This window comes from Mya arenaria, chromosome 17 (genome assembly GCF_026914265.1).
Source record: "Mya arenaria isolate MELC-2E11 chromosome 17, ASM2691426v1".
NCBI classification, from domain to species: domain Eukaryota; kingdom Metazoa; phylum Mollusca; class Bivalvia; order Myida; family Myidae; genus Mya; species Mya arenaria.
Window position 1 is genome coordinate 53,196,520 of NC_069138.1, and position 16,003 is coordinate 53,212,522.

Genomic DNA, 16,003 nt, shown 5'->3' on the forward strand with positions numbered 1-16,003 from the left:
TAGCAGATTAGGAGTGATGAGTTGAACACGGAAACCAAAATCATCCACTTCCGAACAAACTCTTACGATATAACCATTTGCGAACTGAATGCCAAAGCCACATCGGTTTATTGTTCGTCTTCTTCGATGCTTTGGTTCGTGTTTGTCCAAAAAATTGGATATTACCCTTAAAACTACACTCGTTTTGACAACTTTTTTTATTTGTCATGGAATGAGCCGAATTTTGGGGCGTAAATATCTGCAAACCAGTGATAAAATACTGCATACAAAAAGATCAGATCGCAGATTTTTTTATTTCCTTTCGAAAATTAATGCTTTATGGCTAAAAGCTTACGGTTTAAGAAAAATATGTTTTTAACTTAAATATAATAATCTGCGATCTATTTTTTTTTGTCAGCACCAAGACAAAAAAAAATAAGTTGTGAAAACATTTAATCTGTGAGAGTGCAGCTTTAAGTTAGGTGTAAAATCATCGTTTGTTATGTGGCATATCAAACGCTGTGGTTGCGGTGTGTTATATTATTCAATCTTATAATTAGATTGATCGTGAATATGTTTTTCTTTTTTCAAATGTGGTTATCAATTTCTTATAATTGCATTTTGCATTATAAATTGCATCTGAACGTAAATAATGAGAGCAAGAAATATAAATATTATTTACAGTGGCGATACGTGTATATAACTGAATACTTGATCTTGAACTTCATGATAGATAACCTTTGAAAATTTCAAGATTTGTTTGTTTGCTGTTGTTTTTGAATAAGCGCATCGCTACGTTGATTTCACGTGATAAATTCACTTCTTATAATGTAGTTGTAAATTATCCAAAACTTAAACAGACGCCGGCCATGGAGAAAGGAGCTGCTTTTCAAGGAATACTCTTGATAGGTAAACATGATATTCATGTGATCTTCTATTAAGATTTTAGTCTTTAATGTAAAGTTCGTATCGTATAAAAAAAATCAAAAAAATCAATGCAATCAGTAATGCATTGAGAAATATATTTGTTAAAGGCACAGTCTCTTTTAGGGTTAAATAAATAGAGAATTAAACAACAAAATGTATGGACAATACCAACGGTATCACTATCTCGACTACTCATTCGCTTTATGCTTATGAGGTAAGAACATGGACGACGCACATCGCTTTGTAAGCAGTACTAGGCACATGCGCAATTCCAGAACCTTTTGGTGTTTCGAATGAAATTTAAGGTAAAGAAAATTAAGCTTCTATTTCTCACATAAATCTAACACTAGGATGTTAGAATGAAATATTGTCAGTTTTGTTAGTGACATGACGCCCATTTGATCGGTCAATACCAATGGTCTTTTAATCTTCTTTTGCTTTCAATCAATATAATTAAGCTTTCTGTTGAAATATTTTATGAAAAAACGGTGTATGATAAATTAGTTTTAAAAATGTTTAAACATTATATTTCTTAGTTAAAATATGAACATAAATTATACATTTAAAAATATGACACATCACTGCAGGTTATATGACACTTAATGACCAGCAAGTCAGCACTCGAAAGTGTATTCGGACCGAGGCTTTAGCTCAAAGTGTTGCGTTATATGTCTTATATTATACCGAACATTTTATACTACCATTCAATAATTTTAAGGCGCTCTTAATGTGTTTTTTAAACAAAGCTTATAATGTTTCCTTGCGAAAATGTTTCGCCTATGCAAAAAGCGTAAGCAGCACTCACCAGTTTTATTACGTCAGCGGTCCATGTCATATTCGCGCTAAATTTGGAATATACTTTCGGTCTGTTGTATGTTTGTTATAATGCATATATTTATAAAGAGGGAAAAAAACGTATACATTTTTGCAGGCAACTATATATATTGACTCGAAAACAAAGCCAAAGTCAACATAACATATTAAGTATAGTGCATTTCTTAAGAAAAATATCGAGAATGATACTCCCCATGGAAAACTATGAGAAAATGTTGTTATTTGAAAGTTATTTAGAGAGTCAACGTAGTTCTTTCTAACCGCATATAGTTACTTGTTAACATCTGGATCCTATGATGATGATGTATCGAACGAAAACTGTGTTCTTTCGGTATGATTGCATAAAATATACTTAACAAGCTATATTTTGTCAACGATATCATCGCTTTATGAATAGTTTTCAGCAAAGCTGTATCGAGCGGCAACAGGAGTGGTTTTACAACGTTTGTCATAACTTTATTATTTAACATGATGTTTAACAATTTATACACCGATGTAATACAGGAGAAAATAACTTACATTGAATACAAAATTAAATTATTGATTAATTTTCAACTGTTTCTAAGGCAAGGTTAAAAACGATGATCTTCGATCAATGGTAAATACGGACTGCATACCAAGCCGTTGGACGTAATTAAAACGACATTAAAACAACGATATGGTCGACATTTTACATACATTATTCTACAATCCTCAATTAATTGTTACTATCCTTGTTTGTTTTGTTTTTTAATTTGATGAAAATCTCTGATTTATATAGTGAATTATGAACAAAATGTAGACAAAGATGGCAACTTCAAACGGCAAACACGGTCGATGTGATCAATAATTGCATGTTCACTTCACAAGAACATACAGTAATGTAAAGGTGAATTCATTTTGTTTGTTTTGATTGATTGTTGGATTTAAAGTGGGTTTTTTTCAGTATACATCTTAATCGTCGCAACATTAGTGCGTGCCAGCAATTATAATTCGTCATTAATATTCTATTGCTTGTCACTAATTACCATTAATCGTTCATTTTATTATACGTAGGACCTTAATTACATTTAAACACAATATGAAAACAATCTGATTATAAAATGTAAAGGAAAACTGCCACTTCATCAAGCAGTTACAGGCTGTTATAGGCAATATGAGAGGTGTTAAAGCAATGCCTGCAAATATAATTTCTGATTGACTTTGTGAATATATCATTATTATTTTACCCCTAACATTGAAGGTAAACATGTATTAGATTGTGTTCTTTAAATTTCTTAATATTATAATCCTCGTCTGGTGTCGTCGAGGGGAGCTAACATTAAAAGACATGGTGTTTTAAAACCTTGCTAAGTAACAACCAAAGTTTTAATTGTAAAAGCGGACACGAGGACACGAATTGGCTTTATACTAAGCCATATTATAGTTCTTGCAATTTACAAGTGTTATGTATCATGTATTGCTAAGCTATTGTGGTGTCAATAAAACTCTTTAAGCACCTATATCAAATGCAACAAATACATAATTACATTGCATCTTTTTAAATGGATATTAAAATTACGAAATTCTTGAAAAGTATCTAGAAAAAAATATGCCATTAGTTGTCTTCCTTGACAATTGTAATGAGACCTATCAATCCCAGTAAAAAAACATAATTCATCAGTGTTAACCCGTAAGATAGAAATAATAATTAAAGTAAAATAGAATAATAGCGTGTTACATGATTGTTATGTTGAAGTTTGCTCAACTCATTGTTTAGTTTCACCTAACACATCTTAAAAACGATATAGCAATATTGATTGGTAACGTTCCATAAAAGATCCGTTGTAGCTTTGTATAAAGAATTGTTATTTTTAAGTATTGAGATATTTTGCTGAAAATTATGCTTCAATACTTCAATACTTGCCTGGAATTTGAATATCTCTACATGAACTTGAAATGCAGACTGATGTCAGTATTCGAACGCCTCGTGAAGAACAATATTGTTTTGTTTATAATTCTTTACAAAGTCTTTACACATTGAATACGAATTCCATTTTTTTGAATATGTCCATGTTATGTGATCTTAGAAAAGTTTATTAAAATATGCTATTTTATGCCTCCTACAATGTACACATTCCTGTAGTTATCAAATGTCAACAATAAATTAATTGAACTTTCGTTTTATCTTAAAGAATCACTTGTAATTGGAACTACCTTATTATCATTGGAGAGATACAGTTAAAACTCCAGTTAGTATATCAAATTATCAGATTTTTTGTTTCCTAATTAAACGAACACTCTTTGATTTTCAGTAAAACAACATACATATATACTATTGTACATTTATTCTGTAACACAATATACAAATATACCATTGAACATTTATATTCAATAAAACGACATACACACATACATAAATTGTACATAAATTAAAAAAACACAAAAACATTTACATATCTTTGCACATGAAAACATTAGACGTTGTACAAGACAAGTCTTATTGCAATATATGTTTTGTTGTTTCAAATTAATTTGCATTTCTTTATGTTTAACGTATTTAACATAGCACCAAAAGCAGACAATGGTTAATGAACATTATATATTTTGGACCAATGATATGTCCATATTTTAAAATTATTTTTCAAAAGAGTTGTAGTTTTTACGTCAGTGTATCAAAAATGAATGAACTTCTACGACTTGGCTTGAAAGTCTAGTATGTCTATTATCATAGCATAGTATAGTAATTTTTGCATAAAACTTCCTTTTTCATCTGAGCAAGATTTTTAGAAAAGTTTTAATAATTTATTGGAGTGGAAACAAATACTGCTTTACTTGTGTCCCTACTTCTACTAGTTACGTATTGTTTAAGGTTGTGAAAAATTCCCATCATACATTATTTTATATAACATAAAAGAAAGCATTTGGCAATAACAATCGGCTGAAGGCTTTGAGCTCTTTGCAATGAGAAAATAACCGATAAGTTCCCGAACTGCTAACATACGTAGGATGAAGGGGTGCACACGACTGATGCCTTGATATTTCGAAATTACGGAACACGACTCAGAAGTTTGTTTAAACGTTCACTTGTACAACTAGTGATAAAATGTCACGTCAGATGTTTGGCCTGAACGCCAAAATAAATACAAAACAAACATACAAAAACCACGCAGACGATATTTAAGAAACAAATTAAAGCGGTAGTGGTTCACATCTTGATATCTTTCTATTGTTTAGTTTCAGTATTTATACAACCAACCAATGGGGTGTGTAATGCAACATCTGGACCATCCGGGAATGATGACTGTTTTTCGTCCACCCATTATGGAGGATTATACCAATGGGGAACTTGTCTAGCAAAGGCGCAAATAGAAAAACTATCCAATAGCAGCGTTACTTGTCGTGATGAAACAGCAACATACTGCTACTACCCATGTATGATTGGACTATTCGAATTGGATCAAGGTTGACATTTAGTTCTTTTACTATACAGATACCCAGAGTTATTAAATTTACTTGTAAAAAGCATGGATGCTTAATCAGGAAAGAGGCGGTCATCCTATCATTTAGCGGTAAAGCTCTTTTAATGAGTGTGTTGTCCGTCACGTCTCAGGTTTTTGTACTTGGGCATGTGGTATTTATACGTTTGTGTCTAAAGTTCATTGTCATTTGGGCCCTTGCGTGGTGCCTCTTATCTATGTTTATTTTTGACTGCTGGGCTTGTGTCTTAAGTTTTCATTGTAATATTTTCATTTATTACCCACAAAATAATCTTCAAAACTGCATAACTTTCATATAGAGGTAGAATACTAATGTATTGCATTTTTAAATAGCAGTACCCATATATTGTTTCTTCTTTCCAATTAGGCCCAGTACATGCTGACTGTTCATGCCAACCGGGTGACACACCATTGACAGGGGGAACGGCCAGATTCAACTAACAAACAGAAACAAACTACTCCATTCTAACAACAAGCACGTTTATTTACTAAGAGTTTTATAAAAGTTATTTCAAATAAGTAACAACATGGACATGTATATACCAAGAATAAAGAATATTCATTATTCCTTATATTTGTTAAACCACATGAAATATTGAACACAACTATGTGTTTAAAAAATGAGTGTATTGTGATCACTGACCACAATTATGTGAAGAAGTCTAATCAAATTCAAAACATTGAATAGATTAAGGCAGTGCAATAGTTTTCGAGTGTTGTGTAATTTATATAATTTACTAGTATATTATTTAAGAATGTAACGAACTGAATTTTCTGCCAGATCATTGTGGTTTGTATCATTAAAGGACCTTCACCAATGCTATTTGCATATACAGCCAACTTAATTTGTTCAAGTCTCGTGCCCAGAAAGCTTGTATTCTCAAAGTATATCAAACATATTTTGACATTTGTCATTTTGAATGAATGTAGATATACTCATTAGCACATTTATGGCATAAGGTTCTGCAAATGAAAAATTATTAAATTATTTTTTTATAATAATCATTTATACCAAGTTATGATATCGGTTGTCTTCTATTTTAACGTTTGTAACTAGAAGTTGGACTTGGCCCTGTCAATCAACATGAAATGAAAGCATGAAAGAAAATACTTTAATACAGGTTAAATGGTCAACTTGGCTTCTGCGTATCGATTAAAAAAGCCATGTTGTTTCTGAATATGGCCATTGTGTGTGCAGAACTAGATGATGGCATTATCGATGTGTATGTAACAACCATCAAGACCAGGCCCTAATATCACGAAATGTTTAGGTCTAATCATAACTCAGTTTACCACATAACATTAAAAACTATTTGAAATTTATATTGTTTAACATTTTAGAAAAGCGCATTCTCTCATTTGTTGATTAATACCTCTGTCAACATTAAAAAAGAGCAGCCATAGTAAGTTACGAATGTCCCTAATGTGCCAACCAGTTCAATGGAGTATGCAATTACTTATATACCTACATTCAGGAAGATGACGTTAAGTGTAAGAAGGAGGAAGGGACACCTTTTGCACCAACACGTATTCGTTATGTACGACTTCAAGTGTGGAGGAGTTATGCGATAAAAGATTGAGATTCGGGTCTTGCACCGACACATCTTTATGTATTTCTATGAAACTGGTGAAAATTAATTTTAAAATACCTCGCACATTACAGTAACAGCCTCGAAACCACCAATTATACTGTATATGCTGCATTCTATAATGATTAAACTAAAAGTGTGACCTGGAATTTTGCGGGAGAGTAATGGGTCTTGCATACGACACATCGCCTTTATTTACTGAACACATGTGCCAAATCATTCTGTGCATGACAATGCTACATGCCGTACTGGATCAACTATAATGTATATGCATGTATGCAGCATTGTACGATGATAACATCTCCAGGTCTAACATTGACCTTTTAGCTAAGGATGTTGGTCGTTTTTATAAACCGGATACATGTGCCACGTTATTTTAAAATTCCTCACTGCATGACGATGTTACAGCCCGGGCACAAAAATCCGGACGGATGGACAAACGGACGGACTTAAGGTGCTATTTTAATATGCTTTACTTCGGAGGCCTAATATATTATACAGCAAAGTGATTTTGAGTACACTCGTTGTTTTTTTAACAATTACCCAAGTACTAAAATTAGTTCTGAAGTTATTGTTTCATTGAAATAGTAATAAAATGTTTTTATTAACACTTTATTTGAAAAAAACACGTGTTCATAAGGAACAATTGATTAATATGATTTTTATTAATTCTATAAAACTTTTATTTTATGTTGTGCAATGAGTTGGGGCTGAAATTTTACTGATGTTTGATATTTGGGCCAGATTTCACCGTATTTGCACATTGCATATTAATCCTGATCGCTGATAGCATAACAATATGCTGGTATAATTCATTAAGTGATGTAAAGGCTGTAAGCTCGGTCGGTAAGTGGAACTTGCCAGAATCCTTTGCGATAATCAACTTAGATCATACACATTGCGCTTTCCCACACTTTGCCTATGCAATCGTAAATCAATATGGGAATCGGGGCCGTGTTGGTCCATTCTTTTATTTTATGGGAGAATGATTGGGTTCAATAAAAACATTATTCAAGTTTTTATTTTGTTTCTAAGTAAGTGCTGTATTAACGGATGATAAAAAAATAATTAATGTCCACAAGCACTGACCACGATCAAACATATCAATATAACATCAATTATACTCTGATCCAATCATGCATGTTTCCTGTGGAACAGAATCTTAAAAGATTAGTGTTTTATTAAAACAGCTATCTCTGGAAATGTACACATGTATTCTTTTAAAATGTAAACATGACTCAATTGTTTTTGTTCACGTCGTCTAGGGTTGTCTGCAACATAATTCTGATGTCTGACTTTCTTTGTCAACCGTGTACGACCCAAAACATCTAGCCTGTAATGGTTTGTCAGGTATAGACAGAAAAGCAAAGACTTTATATATAGGCCAAAACAGTCTCTTAAGCATTCTCACCATATATTTGTTTCAGCTGACGCTTTGAAATTTTAAGAGTGGACTGTGAAACCTCACATGCCTTTCACAACTTGATTATACAGTCATTAACTTACTGAAGAACACTTTCTGAAATTCTCCTTCCGACCGGGACTTCTCTTTCATAAGTTTTAATGGGCCACGAAAAGTATGGCCAACAATTTACTCAAACGAGCTGATACAATGATAGAATCTCGTACATATTCTCCTACTGCAAATATTTGCAAATGGATGCCCTCTTCCAAGTCTTTCTCAGTGTCAAAACAGTATGACCATATCAAAGTTTTCAATGTCTGGTCATTTTTTTCTAATGCATCTTTCTTTTCATGGAAGTAGGCTCATGACCTGCTTAAGTATTTGCTTATACATCTAATTCGTGCATGACTTGTTAGAAAATGCCAGACATAACGTTTGATCGATTTGTTTCAATATGCATTACAGTTCTAGGTAAGTGACTATACACAGTCCATAATGATCCTAATATGAAAAAAACCCACCTGTAACGGGCGTTCGCTGGTCAGAACTAATCAATACACGCATTGTTATCTATCAACAACGCGTTTCGCTAAAACTTATGCGTACTGGTCACATGGTATTATAAGTATATGCAGGCCGGCAGTTATTCTAATATGCTTGTCGTTCCAGATATTTCTCAAGGTATCATAAATGGGTTTATATAGATTTGCATAATTTTTTAGAATAATATATGGTTGACCATGGCTTTTAGTTGATAATTGCCCCAGTGGAAGGAATAATTGCCCGAGGGCAATTATTTTCACTTAGGCAATTATCAACCAAAAGCCATGGTCAACCATGTACTATCCTGTATAATACATATGTTTTGTCCTCTGTCATCGATTTCAAATGGATTTAAAAACATGATATTGTAGAATAATGAAGGATATTTCATATAATTAGCATGTAGTGTGAAAGTCTTAAAATTAGATATAACAAAATGGCATTAGCTGCGAAAAATAACGAGTGACTGGAAATCAAAATAGCAAACCTTTTCGTACGTGTTTTCAGAATAAGCCTGCATTTTTCTATTCTTCAAATGTTTCCTGTTTTAAATCGGCTGATTGTGATGTTCGCTTCAATAGGTAAGCACAGCTAGGGTCGATCAAGCCTAGGAGCAGTTTCATAAAAATATCGGCTTGAATGACCCTAGCTATTTCGCTGGAATAATTAACATTTCTCAGCGAATAAAGTAAAACAAAACGTTTCAACAAAACATTTCCTTGTCTTACTGCTTTATGACCTTTACCAAATGTAAACATCCGGTACGGTTTCGGGTAGAACTCGTTACTGTAACACGTTCTCGTCTTCGTCAGGCAATTATGCCCCTTTATCGCCCTGATGTGCCGTGATAATCTCACGGGCGGAGGCGATAATCATTATTGCGGGAACTAATTTCTCTAGTAAAATGCTACTATTTATAGTAACATGTGTATTATGAACCTGCAAACATGTGGTTATAATCACTGGTAACATAATAACAGTGTTCATGTCGATACCTTGAGCAAAATTGTTAAAAAGATACATTTTGTAAATATGGTTAAAGTAAGTTTTGGAAACGATCAAAGGAAGTATCCAAAAAATAACCTCCTTTTATAATTGTTTCTAATTGTTTCAATTTTATCAAGAAAAATCATCAATTAAAATGTTCAGACACATTTTTATATGAAACTGGAAAATGCTTATATTCAAACTTATGACTATTCATTCTCTGACTACATTTTTGTATTGTCTATCCAACATATTGCTTATTACATTTTTTGCAATTGATAATATATATAACACCCGTAGAAGTATTTATGCAAAAAGCTACAGAAACAAGCTCAGTAGCAAAAAGTTTAAACATAAACCCGGTTTAGTGGCACTGGGCAAACGCCAAAGGACAGCTCATGATTTATCTTACATTCTTAAAATATCTACTTAAAAATTTGCCATTTTCAAAAATAGTACAACAATGTGAACATCTGGATCTATTATATTTAGTAACGATTTCGTAAGAGGCAGCATTTGTTAGTTGAGATCTACAAGTACAGATTGCATATTTTAGACCGCTTATATGCAACAATTGGTTTGTTATTAACGAAATCTTGGACAGTTGTACTCTACGTAGTCCCCAATATTGGTTTATAAATAATTTTCCAATGTTAAATAACGATAGATTTAAAGTACACACAAAAGGAATAATGTCTTTTTTCGATGATTTTACACTTGGCTGCAATGCGTCCTCTGCACTGATAGGAATGTTTTCGAAACAAACAGCTTCATCTATTACAGAACTTGGTACAGTATCGTTCTTAAAAATAGGTTTTAAGTTTATCACATTCCTCCTGGAAACGGTCATCACTTGATGTTATTCTTCTATAGCGTTTGGCCTGGCTGTAGGGGATGCCCGACTTGCACTTTTGTGGATGACACGAAAAGTATTCTATGTATTGGTGGCAACTAAGATACTGACGGCTAGAACCCTTCAACGAATGTTGATACATGCTTAAATATTGTCTTTATGAGTAACGCTTCAACATAAAGGCTTAGGGTTAAATTATCCCTTAAACTTATAATATACTTACTATAGACTTATACAATATTTAACGACATGCCAGAATCGCTCCAAAGCATTTTACACAAATATTATTTTGAACGTTCAACCTCGTAGGAGATTAATTGATCGTTTTACAAAACTATACATAATACAGGAAGGTATGGCAAATTGTGAAGATAAGTTTCATCTGTAATTGTGCTTTTTACCAACAAACTAGATAGAAGCGTTACTATCGACAACGACCGAGTATGTTTAATTTTTTACAGTTATTGTCAACAGAAATTAACTCTGAAATAGTGTTATGTCTTGTTTTTCGATTTGATTAAATGTATTTATATGTCACAATAAACTGAATAGTTTGCGCGAATAAAGAACAACTGATCTGTTTTGCGTGCGAGCGTATGTGCATTTACAAAGAACAGTTAGGATGTGACATTAGGCACCTTATAACGTGATTGTTTTATCTTATTATTCGAATTATGGTTTATATACAAAAACGTTCTACTTGCCATATGACCCCTTTTTACAATACTTGTTTTTCTTTATGCAAGAATGTTTCTTCGTACTAAATTAACTAATTAACCTTAATAATCGCAATACAGCAAACATTTTAAATATATCATTTAAGATGATTAATAAAAGATTAAGTGACACTTAATCATTTCCTGATATTTTAGGAATCACCAAACCTTTAAAATCAATTTCCTATAAAGTAGTATAACGTCGCTTAGATCAACCCTTTTAATATCTTTGGATAACAAAACCGTCGACCGTAATTTTCGGTAAAATGGAAAAATAAATGTCATCTTCGCCGGTTTTTTTAATTTTGTTTGCGACCGCACTGAGGGGCGAAAAAAAGGATAAACAAATACACAAATAAATAGAGTACGAATAAGATTTAGGATACGAATATATTTATTGGTCGGTGAAAAGTAATTGCCACCAATGATAAGGCTTCTAGCATACATAATGCTTTGCGAGACTTCCGGTTTATTTCCTATTTATCGTAAATAGTAACAATCGCTGCATTACAGGCAAAATATATTGATTGGTGAGTAAAATTTGTATAGAACATCATATCATACATTCTGTTATATATTTTTACCGTTTTTTGTTACTGTCAATGAAGTTTGGAACGTTCATACTCATCTTCAGTTAACCTTACAAGTGGGTGGGGTAATAATACCAAATATTGTTAAACGTAGTTTCTTTGTAGTTTTCAAAGACTTCAAGTACATCTTTATTGTTATGAACTATGTTTAAGATTGTAGCTTGTTGAGTTTGTTATTAAATTTGATAAATAATATGTTGCCATTTTTGAATGATGAAACTATTAAGCAGTCAATTAAACGAAAATTGAAGTATAATGTGATTTAGAATGGCATTTGAATGCTGACTGTTGTCCCGTATATAAACAAATGCAGGAAATTAGTTGATGGAGCAATATTTTATTATTAGCTTTAATAGTTTTAGTTGGGGATTTTATCACTTCTTAGTTTCATATCATAAAGTTATTATATTAAAGATGCATTCTGCCAGGTCATTACTGTAGTAGCTGAAATCCTCATAATTTCCACAAAGTTTATCATATGTTTTCTGTTTTCATACACTTTTGCATGTGCAATTGCAATCCTAAATACATTTTTTTTTAAACTGACTCGCTGCCTCCTGAATATTTTAATAGTATCTTGACATCATGCATCATGTTGTTATCATGCATGTAATCAATATAACAAGTCGCTTCAGAGTCTTCGGGCGTTTTTTTTGTTTCGGCAACCCTACGGGACAAAATGAATGTCCAAATGTTATAAAACGTTATTTGAACTCGCATAATTCTGGCTAACATGCGTGATGAAAACAGTATTTGTTTAATTTCAGAGATGACCATTCTGGATGTTTAGGTCCTGAGTCGATGCTCAACAGGAGAAGGTTGATGATAGTAATGATTTAGTTACACCTTCAACTATATCAGTGGTTGTACACGAGGCACTTGTTGTGCAAAACACGAGAAACGGATTTCATTCAAGTACAGACATAAAATATATTAAGTGCTATCAATGTGAATAAAGACTATTCTGCAAGGACTAAAGAAATACACAAAAGTGACATGCATTCAGTTGGAACAAAAGTCAGATGTTGAGATACACTTGACATTAGGACACATGCTGTGAAACAACATTTCCAGTGCTGAAAACAACCGATTTTTCATAAAAGAAGATTTAAGTTTATTTTGAATACAGATTCAATAAGCCGCATTGCCCGTGAGAAAAATAAAGTACACGATTTACAAAGAAATAGCGGATAAGGTGTTCATATACCTATAAATACATACAGAGTCAACATAGTACAACATAGAAATCTGAGAAAAGTGAACTTTTCACACATTTTACATTTACACATTTCAAAATATATGCAAAAGCTACAGAAACATGCTCAGTAGCAAAAAGTTTAAACATAAACCCGGTTTAGTGGCAATGGGCAACGCCAAAGACATAGAACACAAATTCACAAACAAGAAACATAGAATAGCACACAACTCTACAAACAGCACAGTGCATAAATACTATATATAGTATTCAATATAATACTATATATATATATATAGAATCACATGCTCTTAACCTTTGCAGAATATGGACCTTTAAAGGGTTTATGTATACCGAAGACATTGTATTATTACTGATTAATTTATTAGTTTATGTAAAACAGTTTATGTTATCATTAAATTGTAAAAATAAGTTATAAATGTTTGTGTCCATGACCTTTTTATTCCATTGTCTGTTTAACCGTTTTGATTTTAAAAGATATAAAATGAAGGAAACGTTTGTGTGCAAAAACTAGCCGCTCAGTGAACTAATTTGGTTGGAGCGCTGTGCTAGTGTACCGTTAGTCGTAGTTTGGAACCCCACCAGGCACACTTTTTCCTCCTGTGTTACTTAAGAATTGTAATAGCAAAAAGCATAGGTGTCTTCGATGTAGACTTAAAATGTGAATGGTCATTTGGTGTCCGGGAATATATAAAGATTCAAACTGATTACTATTTTTGTGAATAACCTTTTTATTTCGAACACCCAGTGGACAATTCTGCCCAAAAAATGTAAACCAAAAAAGTAATGGCTTAAGTATCGTTTTGCAACAATAATCAAGGTCACCAAAGCCGTGCGCTCGAAAGCTTGTTTAATTGATAACTTGTCAACGTCTGCACCGATTGTTCTCAAACTTGATGGACTTGACAAGTAGATGACCCTTATTGATTTTGCTACCATCTTTATTTGCAAATATCAGTATCATCTCAACATACTAAGAATAATACATACTATCCCCAAACTTAATTGAACATAGGCATTATGTTAACTGACAAATAAGCTGGCATTTTCTCAAGGGGTCATTATGATTGACGAACATCTCTTGTTTGTTATTGACATATGCAGTGATAATGTTTAATAACATGCATTTATGTTATCTGTTAGATTTCCTGGCTATTCATTTCAAGTTCAATAAAAGAGCTTAAGGTATTCTGTTTAGACTTGTAAAATGATAAATCGAGGTTAACTGTTGAAAATTGGAAATTATCTTATTTCGGATACCGCATGTTTGCATGCCAGTCTCAATCATTCCTTTGAATCACAAAATTTGGCACCTGATTGAAATGTTAAAAGCTCACATGTCAACGAGACACAAAGCGCAACTAAACGATACTAAATATATGGCGTGTGTTTTTACCATCGAGTGAATGAAAATACGTCTTATTTTTTATATGAAATATATTGGAGAAAAATGCATAAAAAAATATTGGATATGTTACTGTTTGTTATGAAATATTGTATTAAATCACGAACATTTTACAATGTTGGAGCACGCTGCGTGGCTGCCAACTTGGCAAGTCCATTACCGGTGTCCGCACGTGTTCAATGGTCTGATTTGTTCACGCACGTCGCATACTTCTTTTTAAATATACTTATAATTCAGGCATATTGTTCGTACTTAGTGGAATTTCAGTAACTGGAATATCGCGTTCTGTGGACCGTTTCAATAAAGGATTTAACTTATCTTAAATCTGTTAAAACGTCACGGATGGTAACATATTGATTTTCATTATTTCTTCAATTCTGACCTCATTTTTTAATGTTGGCTTGAGTCTGATTCACAATTTAATGTGGCAACAACATGAAAAAATGAAATTAAGATAATTAGCAACAACATGAACAAATAAAATTAAGGTAATTTTAAGAATTTTATTGAAACGGCTCCAAGAAAATTAACAATACATAACAGTGGTAGGATATATAAATGATGTATTACATTAAAGCACTCATGTAAACTTTGCGAACGTGTTTAATTCTATGCGAACATGTCGTTTGGTGAGTAAGTGTTTCTAACTTTGGCAAACACAGTCATGTCAAATAAATGTTTAATGGTTCCGATAAAATAAACACGTTCCAAATAATTTACAAAATCCTCACATTTTTCTTATGAAGAAATAGACCAATGCACCAAGAACAACAACACCAACAACAACGCCCACAACTATACCTATGATTGAAATACATATATTGAACATGGTCGGGAATGTACTTCATAAGCGATTGTTCGAGCTTTTCAACAATATTATCCACTATTTACTCAACAGAAACGTTTAACATGTTTATCGTTTCTCTGTTACTTTATTACTAATGCAGCCGAGCAACGTTTCGAATCCTTACTGTAGCCCAAAAATCACGGGAGAATGCTGGCTTTATTGTCATGTATACTTTCAAATAGTTGGACCATCCGATGTCACGAAACGAGGGCGCACCCGGATACGGGCTCACGTAACACTCTGAATGGATTCTAAACGCAGCGTCTTTTATTTCGTCACAGCTAGGGTGATTGTACGGACGCAGCAATGGTACAAGAGCAACTTGGAGACATTTACGCACCGCATCGATCCACTTTTGACCAATTGCATGGAAACCGTTGTAGTGTTCGGTGTACAAATCGCAGATCTTTTCGCAATAGTCCAGTGCATAAGATGCCTGAGACCCGGTACAAGAGGATCGCTTCTGTAATAAAGAAATGCAGTATTGTTTTTCTTCTTTTAAAGCCATGATCATATATAAGAAGCAAGCTGATAGAAAAAATAAATTTAAGCGAATAACAAGTGTGTTTTTTTTTAAATTGTATAACAAGAAGTGATACCCAGATAACACAGTATACTGGAAAGTGAATCATATTGAAACCTTCAATAGACCTT

At 32.8% G+C, this 16,003-nt stretch overlaps 1 long non-coding RNA gene across 1 annotated transcript; it reads left to right on the top strand.

Annotated features, from left to right (window-relative positions):
• The first annotated feature begins 730 nt into the window (after window positions 1-730).
• Window positions 731-5,765, top strand: LOC128224606 (uncharacterized). Its single transcript, XR_008259506.1, has 3 exons — window positions 731-888; window positions 4,936-5,163; window positions 5,566-5,765. It is a non-coding gene; the product is annotated as an uncharacterized LOC128224606 (long non-coding RNA).
• The last annotated feature ends 10,238 nt before the right edge of the window (window positions 5,766-16,003 follow it).